Source organism: Phaseolus vulgaris, chromosome 7, assembly GCF_000499845.2.
Source record: "Phaseolus vulgaris cultivar G19833 chromosome 7, P. vulgaris v2.0, whole genome shotgun sequence".
Lineage (NCBI taxonomy): Eukaryota > Viridiplantae > Streptophyta > Magnoliopsida > Fabales > Fabaceae > Phaseolus > Phaseolus vulgaris.
Genome location: NC_023753.2, coordinates 10,962,108 through 10,972,263, shown reverse-complemented (window position 1 = coordinate 10,972,263; position 10,156 = coordinate 10,962,108). Strand labels below are relative to the sequence as shown.

At 29.9% G+C, this 10,156-nt stretch overlaps 1 pseudogene; it reads left to right on the top strand.

Moving 5' to 3' along the window:
* Positions 1-652: 652 nt before the first annotated feature.
* LOC137828605 (large ribosomal subunit protein eL18y-like) lies at positions 653-3,721 on the top strand (annotated as a pseudogene).
* Positions 3,722-10,156: the final 6,435 nt, after the last annotated feature.

The window sequence follows — 10,156 nt, the reverse complement described above, 5'->3', positions numbered from 1 at the left end:
GTCATAGAGACGCAAAATGAACACAAATAGAGGAAAAACACACAGTGTGGCGAGCTAAGCCAACATTCGGAGACTTTGGCTAGGGATGAGCGAACTCTAGAGCAGAAGAAGGGCATGACCGTCTCTACGCTACATTGGTTTGGAACGCACGAGGTCTCTGTCGTCACTGGTTTAGAGCACGAGACGTCCCTGCGATCGTTGTAAGCAAGGCGTGGGCTAGGTTCAGACTGGACCTCACCGTCTCAATGGTTAGTGGCAGGAACGACTTAACCTTCTCTTTGTCGTTGTTGGTTGAGTGAGTAGCAGCATCTGCACAACTGTCCAGGCGCCACGTGTACAGAGTAATTTTTACTCTCCCTTGCACTCACTCTCTCATTTCTCTTTGGCTCTCATTTTCTGTTTTCCTCACTGTCTTATTTCTCTTTGGCTCTCATTTTCTATTTTCCTCTTCGTGTGGTCTCTTGCAATTAGGAAATTTCGGTTTCCCTCTCATTCACTGTCTTTCTCTCTCATTTCATTTTCTGATTTTCTTTCTTGATTACTTCATTGGTGCATTGTAGGTTCCATTGTTTTCAAAGAGGTGGAGTAAAAGACGAACACGAACCTTACATTGTTAGCATTGTTGGCGGTCGTGATTGAAAGGTTAGTTTAGTGATTTTTTATCCTTCATTATTAGTTCCGCTTTGAGGTTTAACTGTGGTTTTGGTTTGTGTTTAATTTCGTTCAAATATTTTTGATGCATATTAGTTGAGATGGTGTGGGTTTCTGGTAGTTTTAATCGCAGAACAACAATTTTAACTCTTAAGTATGAAAAATAGTCGACATTAGGCATTTACCCTACGTTATCGATCATCAAACAATCTAACCTGCAAGGCAAAGAGCTTTGTATTTAGGGTTTGATGTTAGAAGAGTGTTTCACTCCCTATGGTCAGAGTTAGTTAAGGTGAGAGAATAAATAAGGAAATGACAGCAGTTGAAATTGGCCAAAACAGAGGGGAAGAGTCTTAAATTTGTTAGACATCCAAATATTTAATATTTTCTAAACGTTTTAAATTGTTTAGAGTTTCAGTTTTATTTATGCTATTATCTCAGTTGGCCAATGTTACAAGTTCCTGCTTTGTTGTTGTTGTTCTTGCTTCTTCTAGTTTATTCATTTTAGCAAACATGCTGCCATAGAATTGTGCATCCTTCTTGTTGTATTCTCTCACTTTCTGCTTCAAAATTTTGTACTCCATCTTTACATCCCTAAGTACATCATCCAACAGAGTCAATTATGTATTAGGACAGCTACTATAGTGTTGTCTCTATGGAACTATGTATATAACTGCATATTCAAGTTGATCACACTCGGAACAAGGGTACAAAGGTGTAGGAACAAGCATACCTGAAGGTGAATGGATAACATTATGCAGCATGTGATGCATATGTGTTGCAGGCCATTCTATGCTCTGTATGCATCAACTTTGAGATTATAAAGGTTGGCCATCTGCTGGTCTCTGGTGGTGTAGCACTGGGTGTAGGCCGTTTAGTTTATTAGAATGGTTAGGGGAGATGAGGATTGTTATGTTGTGTTCCATTGACACTTGTTTTTTAGGTTTTTTCTTGTTTTGTCTTGTATAAAGATTTGAATGTGGATGGATTTGATGGTGGGTTGTTTTGGAATTTAAATACTTAAACTAATTTGTTCATGGTTGTGTGGGTGTTGAACCATAAAGAAAACTCTTGGAAAAAATAAAAAAATCAACTAATTGAAGCCTAAGGGAAGATTATCTCTGTTGTGATGTATTTTATGCTCACAAGAGAAGAGGAAAACTGGGAGAGACATAACCATTCATAGGTGTGTGTTGTTCCAACACCCAAAACAGCAATGGGGATTGATCTTAAGGTTGGGGGTAAGAGGACAAGACCAAAATAACATCACCCAAGTCCAACGACATCTACCTCAAACTACTTGTCAAGCTTTATCGCTTCCTTGTTTGAAGGACTGGCAGCAATTTCAATGTCGTGATACTCAAGCGCTTGTTCATGAGCAAGGTGAACAAACCTCCACTTTCTTTGTCAAGGTTGATTAGGCATACAAAGGGGAAGGAAGATAAAATTGTTGTTGTAGTGGGGACGGTACCTGATGATATCATAGTATATGAAGTTCCGCAATTGAAGATTACAACACTTAAGTTTACAGAGAGAGCACGTGCAAGAGTAGATAAGACATACGGTGAATGCTTGACCTTTGATCAGCTTGCACTTAGGGCTCCTTTGGGTCAGAATACGGTCCTTCTTAGAGGCCCTAAGAATGTCCGGGAAGCTGTGAAACACTTTGGTCTTGCTTCTAGTGTGCCACACAACCATTCCAAACCCTATGATCGATCCAAGGGAAGAAAGTTTGAGAAGGTTAGAGGAAGCAAGAATAACAGAGGATTTAGAGTTTAAGAAGATAGCTTTCTAATTTTTTTGGTAGTGTTCTGAAATTCAACATTTTGTCATAGGCATACCACCATTATGAAGCCATGGGTGAGGACACCCAACTTAGATTGTGGACTTAATTTAAGGTCAGTTTTATTATTAATTACAATGAATAACAATTTATTCATACTTAAATATTATGATATTAATGTAATTGTTCTTCAATTTTTTAGACTAGAGTGACTTGGGCCCCTCATGATGAGTGCCAGATTAGAAAGATTTATGAGTCAAAAGTCAGGAAACGCCTATGTAACATGTTTAGTAAATCTCGCGTAAAGGGCTTTAGACCTACTTCGATAGGAGAAGAAGAATGGGGTGAACTTTTGAACTATTTGGATTCCCAAAAGTTCAAAGACAAATCATCCCATAACAAAATCAATCGATCTTCATGTAAAGGTGGAGAATTGCATTCAAGTGGCTGAAAATCAGACTTGGATATTGCATTAGACCTAGTAAATATTACTCATTCTTTATGTGTAAGAAATTATATGTAATTCAAATCAGATGTATAAGACATAAAATCTTTGTAACGATAACACCTTTCTCAGGAACATAAATATGGATGACCTGCTGAACCAGATGAGTCACTCACACAAACAAGAAGGGTGATTAGGTAGATGATCATTCTCGAGAGACTTATGTAAGTAATTGTTTTGTTTTAAATTTAATACTTCATTAAATTTTTAAATGTAAATGACTAACATTTTATATTTCCTTTACTCTTAGGAAATCTATCATGAGCGGTTGAGGATGATGCGATCAGGGAGTTCAGAAGGATCAACTTCTGGTATCTCTCCATTGATGCAAAAATAAAGCTTCAGTGCTGGAAAAATTTTGTTGGAGGGAAGAGTAGAGGTAAAGTTTATGGCACTGGGGATTTGGTTGCTAACTTCCACCATGGTGCCTCATCCCTCACTCAACCCTCTGTATTAGCTTCTAGTATTGATCATGATGATCAACTAGTTGAGAATGCACAAATTAAACAACAAATCTTAGAAGCAAAGCCAAAAGCAGATAGGGCTGATAAGAAGAGTTCAAAGTTAGAGGACATAGTGAGGTTGATGCAACAACAATTACCTATGATGATGGAAAAACATGTTGCAGACACTTCAACAAATACTAGTCAGGTCCACCCTTACTATGCTAGAAACTTTGATGATCACCATGTTCCTTGATTACCACTTCTACTGTAAGATAAATTACTTGCTCATTATGTTCTATATTCTATATTAGTAAATATATTTTTATTTCATTTTAATTATTGTCATTTTTTTTACAAGTACTTTCCATTGTTTTCATTGCTCACTTAGTCTTATGCTTTGGGAAGCATGTATTACATTCACTTTACAAAAGTACTTCTTACATTGAAAGTGATTGGATGATTGAAAATGCATAATGTTGGATATTTATAAATGGTGGATGGTAAATTTGTAAATGGCTAGATAGGTGATATTTAAATGTGGATGAAATATGGATAGGTTATTATGGATGTGATAATAGAATTATGCAAGTTATTAAAAAAATGTGAGAATGAGATTCTAAATAGGATCATCAACTCTCTTTTTTATGCTTTGCGTGGGAGGGAGGGTCAATCCCTCACCAAGTCCATTTTCACCATAACTATGCTTTAGCCCTCTTTAAGTCATAATGAGCTAGCTAGGGCTTAGCCCATGCATGTTCATAATGGGTTACGATTTAGCAAGGGTCTAGCCCTCTCTAGGTTAGACTAAGTGAGGGCTTGTCCCTCTCTATTTTAGGAGGAAGCTTGCTCTTAGCTAGGACGGATATAACTCTAACCTTACTCTAACAGTGAGGGTTAGGCTGTGTCTACTAGCTTCAAACTAGAGAGGGTTAAGCCTACACAAGTAACTACAACCTAGCGTTCAAAATCCAACATTTGAGTCTGTTTTTTATGAAGGCTATAGATATTGTTCCTTGTAATGAAATTACATTTTGAAATGTATTATGTAATAATTTCTAAATTCAAAAATATTCTCAAATATATATTCTATATTGTACCTTTTATAATATACTTTTAAAATATATTTTGGACGGTACATTCCAAAATATATTTATGAATTAAAAATACAAGTTAAAATATATTATTAGATTGTACAATTCAAAATTATTAATATATTTCTGAAAGATATTTTTTAATCTAAAAGTATATATTAGAATGGAGAATTCAAATACTTTTTTAAGAATATTTTGACATGTCATTCCCTTGTAGAGGTGTATGTTTAAAAATTGGGAGTGCAGAATACAATGTTCCTCGGTCTCAACTATGGGGTTGCTTGGTCCAGTCCAAAATTTAATTTCACATAATTCCACAGATATTGTGATATTATTTATATATATATATATATATATATATATATATATATATATTTCTTTTATAAAGAAAAATAGCTTTATAAAACAATTTATCCGCAATATGTTAAATGAATTTATTATTTTAGAAGTTAAGAGAACGATATGTTAAAAGATATTTAGTTGTGAATCTTGATAAAAGTAATAAATTACGTCACTAATAAAGTAGTGTTAAAAGTTGAACTTTAGGAGCACATCCAAATGTAGTTGTTTAGGCTATTATAAAAATTTCTTTATTTTTTTTCATAGATTTGATTTAGTCTTTGTACTCTTTTTTTTTTAATTTTATATTATTTCTTATATGATGAAAGTTAACGTGACTTTTATGAAAAAAAAGATAGTGTTAAAAGTCATATACACATATAATTATATGAAAAATTTAGATTACAATAATTTTGAATAATAAGGTAATCAAATTGAAATGATAATTGAATGAAAAAAAAAGAAACAAATAGTTGGAGTGAACAATGAGTGTAAATTGAATGAATACTATAGTTTATTTTTATAAATTTTCTAATTTGTAATAGATACTTATTTTTTTAATCAAAATCATATTATTTTCAACCCACAAATTTAATTAAGTTTTATTCCCTTAAGTAGAAGAATTTAAATTTACTGATTTTATTATCAATTTTTTAATTAGTACAATCAAGATACCTATTTAAAAAAATGTTAACGGTGATCAATATTTGTACTCTATTTCTAAGTATAAAATAAGACAAAAGGGTATTTTAATCTCGCAAATAATATTTATAAGAATATTTTGAACACCCTTTTGTTTTGAATAGCGTTGTTATTTTGTCTTTTGATCACAAAGCCATTTATTGGATGCATTTAGCTCTGTTATAACTAAGAAGCTGATTTCATCCTGCTTTCTGTATTAATGAAGTAAATTAAATAACAGTAAAGGAAAAAGACATATGAAGGTTGCATTTTAGTTCTTGAAAAGGATATCATTTGAATTTCCTGTTATTTTGATCTTCCATATTATCCGATTATAACGTTTGTTACAGAAGTTGATAATTATTAATATTTTATCTTGATTAACTTCAAGACATCAAAATAGTGGACAAAGATGAAAAAAAAAATCAAAAATCTGTTATTCCAAACAATGTGTACTAGAATAAAGTTGGTATTTAGAACAAACTACTTAGTCTTTAATCTTATAATTTTGTTTTTAATCTCGTTCTTTTTCTTCTAATTTCTTCTGTGTTACCTTTCTATAAATCTTTGCGCTCTGATATCACCGTTAGTGATATTCTGAAGTTGTTGTAAAGGTTTCAAACACTCAAAATATGACATTGTGGGCCATTTGAACATCAACTGTGGCCTTGTTTTTAATTTAGATTTTGTTTTTATTTTGGGTTTTGCAATAAGTATTGTTTTAGGGACTAAGTATTGATTTAGGGACTGTTTCTTCTGACCTTCCATTCGTTCTTGTGTCACTCTCATAAATAATTTTTTGTATTCTAAATTTTTTTTTTAATATTTGTAATTAGCTTCTAAATTATATAATCTGAAAGTTTTTTTTATGTGTAATTAGTTTTTTATTACATAATCCATAAATCTTTTTCTGATATGATATTAGCTTCCGAATTATGTAATCCGGAAGCCTTTTTTTACATGTGTGATTAGTTTTTGGATTACATAATTCAAAAGTCTTTTTTGAGGTGAGATTAACTTTCGAATTATGTAATTCAAAATATGTCAAGATCACATAATCCATAAGCTACTCTTAAATCCATAAAAGACTTCCAGATTATATAATCCGGAATACCATTTTTAAAAAATATATTTTGGATTACATAAGCTATTTCTGGATCCAAGATTAGCTTATGAATTATGTAATCTGGAATATATATTTTTTAAGATTACTTCCAGATTTTATAACTCTAAGGGAGTAACACAATAAAAATAAAAAGGTATTTTCATATTTAGTACGAGGAGAAGCAATATGATTTAGGTTTGTCCACTCCTTTGAAATGTTTGGATTGGTTGGTTTTATTTGTTGGACCATTACTTCCTCCACCTCCATATATTTCTTCCTGCACCTTCATAAATATGAAAGTTTTCATTTTATCCCTTTTAAATTATACCATCTAAAAGTTATCTTTTATTTTGAATTACATAATCTAAAATTTTGATTTTTGGATGGTATAATTTGAAAGTGAATTATACAACCCAAAAGTTATTTTAACTTTAGAATTACCCAATCAAATTATACCATTAGAAACCAAAAATGACTTATAGATTTTTGAATTATAAAATTCAGAATCATTTCTTTAAGAAAAAATGACTTATAAGTTGTGTTCAAAAGTTTTTTTAAGTAAAAAATGACTTCAAATGGTATAATCCAAAAGTCAGAAAGAATTTTCGAATTGTACATTTAGAAGTTTTTTTGTGAAGTTTAAAAAAATACTTTTGACTATCGATTCACATAATGCAAAAAGGATAAAATGAAAAGTTGAATATTTATGGGGTGCAGAAAGAAAATATGGAGATTAGACACAGACGGCGTTATTAGTATGACTTTTAATTTTCCATGTTTCCTTTCGGTTATTGATTCACTTTCTTGCTCCTATTCTTAGTTTATCTCTTTTTTTTATCTGTTTAGTTTAAAAGTGAAGAAAGATAAAATATTCATAACAAGCAAAAAGAGAAAAATAGAAGTGTGAGAGAAATTAAGTAAGAATTGGATGATAAAATAAAATAAAATGAGTCGAAATATTTTTCTCAACTTATTTGGCTGAGTGATACATGGTCTCACTATACTAATTTCAATAAGTTAAATTTAATTAACAAATTAAAATTTTAATTACATAATTTTTATATGAAAATATGTACTTTTTTATGTACATATTTTTATTTTTCAATAAAAGGTAAAGCCGAACAAGTACAGTGCAACAAATATTCTCCCCCAAGTTTATGGAAAGTCTGAAGTTTTCTTTTGTTTTTCTATGAAAGACCTAGACAAAGTTGTCTTTTTTTTTTCTGTCGTAGATTTTATCCAATCTATCGGACAAAAAAATCTAATCTCACTCATGACTAAAAGTATTATCTTCATTTTTTTTTTCTGCCAAATAAATAGTTCAAAATTGATTTTTTCATCCTATGTCACTTTTTATTTATTTATTATAAAGATTTAGTTTTTTATTTGAAAAATAGTTTAATACATTTTCATATGTATGTTTGTTTTGTTTGTTAAATGAGTTTGAAGTACATGTTTATTCCTGACTAATTGCTTCGGAATTGAAATAGAAAGATGGAGTGAGAAACTTTTTAACGCCAAAATGTGTACTAAAAGCATATGAAAAAGGTATGATAAGCACAAAAGACGTTAAAGATCGTAACTTGCTTTTCAATCTTTGCTACATTTCTTGGGGACACAACGAGTTTGAATGCAGAATGCAGAATGCAGAATTCAGAACTTAGAATTTGAATTGGAGACTCTATGCTTTCGTACATCCCACTAACATAGCTTTCAACTGTTTATAATTTCCGTTCTCATTCCTATAGCTATCATCTACCATTCTTCATCTTCTCCTCTTCCTTCAAAAACTCAACAACATTATTCTTGCATTATCAGACAACATTTTCCTTTATTATTCAAAACCATTTTCTTTCTCGTTCCAAAACCAACCCAACTAATTAATTTGCTGTGTCAGTTCATCATCATTACCACCTTTTTCATTTTTAAACATTTAAAAAAAATATATGAGACAAATAATTGCACTTTATATATATAATATATCACCGTTTCTTTCTCAACTTAGACTACATTCCCATCCCAGACCATGTGCCAAAAGTTATCAACGACATTATTAGGAACAAGTTCTGCGGATCAAAAAACATTAGGAACAAGTTCTCATGTTCAACTAAGAGTACCAGGTCTAATAAAAAATAAATTATATATTATAATAAAAAATAAAAAATATATTTATTTTTTCCTATAACAATTTGGTCAACTTCTTTTTATACGAATTTAACTGTTTGGAGCAGTTTGCAGAAGTCCTTGAAACTGGTTCCCGACTTGGAATGACGATATTGTCCTCGAAATTTGGGTCAGGGACCCCCTGTCAACATGGAGGTAAATTAAGTTTTTCAAAAAAGAATTTATAAATCAATGTATACAACTTTGGATAGATATAAGTATGAATATATGAGTAATTGTTTTAAAAGTGATTCATTGGATGATGAATGTGATAACCATTTTTATATTTAATAAAGAAAATAAACAATGAAATAAGAAAAAACCACAATATATATATATATATATATAAGAGATAATAGTTGAGAAGGGTATACCAATAATTTATATTGGATTAATTAACTATCACTATGACTTGCATCGGTTCCAAGCCATGTTTGAGATTTTCTTCCATATTAGAGGCCTTTTACAATGAAAGAAAGTCTAATTTCAATATATTGAATTTAAATTGATCTTATTTAAATTGTTTTATTTAAAAAAATTATTTGAATAAGACAATTTATTGAATTTTATTTCTTTACTTGAATAAAGTATTTCAATTATCATAAAAATTCAAAAATTATTTAAATATCAAATGATTTTTAAAAATTCAATAATATTAATATTGACAGTATTTTTTAGTCGATTATGCTATTTTTTCTTATCAAAGTTCTTCAAGAAAATTTCATTTTATATTTGCAAAACATTTTTTAATTGATGTTAAACGAGATTATTTTTAGTTTAACTGCAATAATTTAGGTTGGTGACATCCGTTGTTTTTACAATACTTTATTTATTGACTTATTTTTATCAATGTCCGTGGTAATTTTTTTTCAATTGACATAGTAAAAATAATCCTAATTAATGTTGGTTCAATCAATCCTAAAAAAAATAGTCATCCTCACAATATATCAATCTTCATCAAACTAATGACACCCTGCAAAATTAAGCTAAAAAAAATTCTTATCCAACACATTACAATTATGATACCAAATATTTTTATTGCTCCTCATATTTACTTTAATTTGAGTAGCAATTATGACATAAGTGGTTAGTGTTAGTAAAAATTTGATATATTAATTAGTGATAAAGATTATATTAAAAATAATTAGTGATTATATTAATTAAATTAGATATTATCTTATAAACTAAAAAAATTATTAGTATCTAAAGTAATTTTTATTATTAAAAATAATTTTTAAATTTATATCTAATTAACTACTAAAATTATCTACTAATTTATATCATTGGAACAATCACTATTCTAAAATATTTATTATATGATTTCTGTTTCTTTGAACTACGTGAAATAACATTTTTTTTATAAAAATTAGATATTTCTTAAATATTTTTATT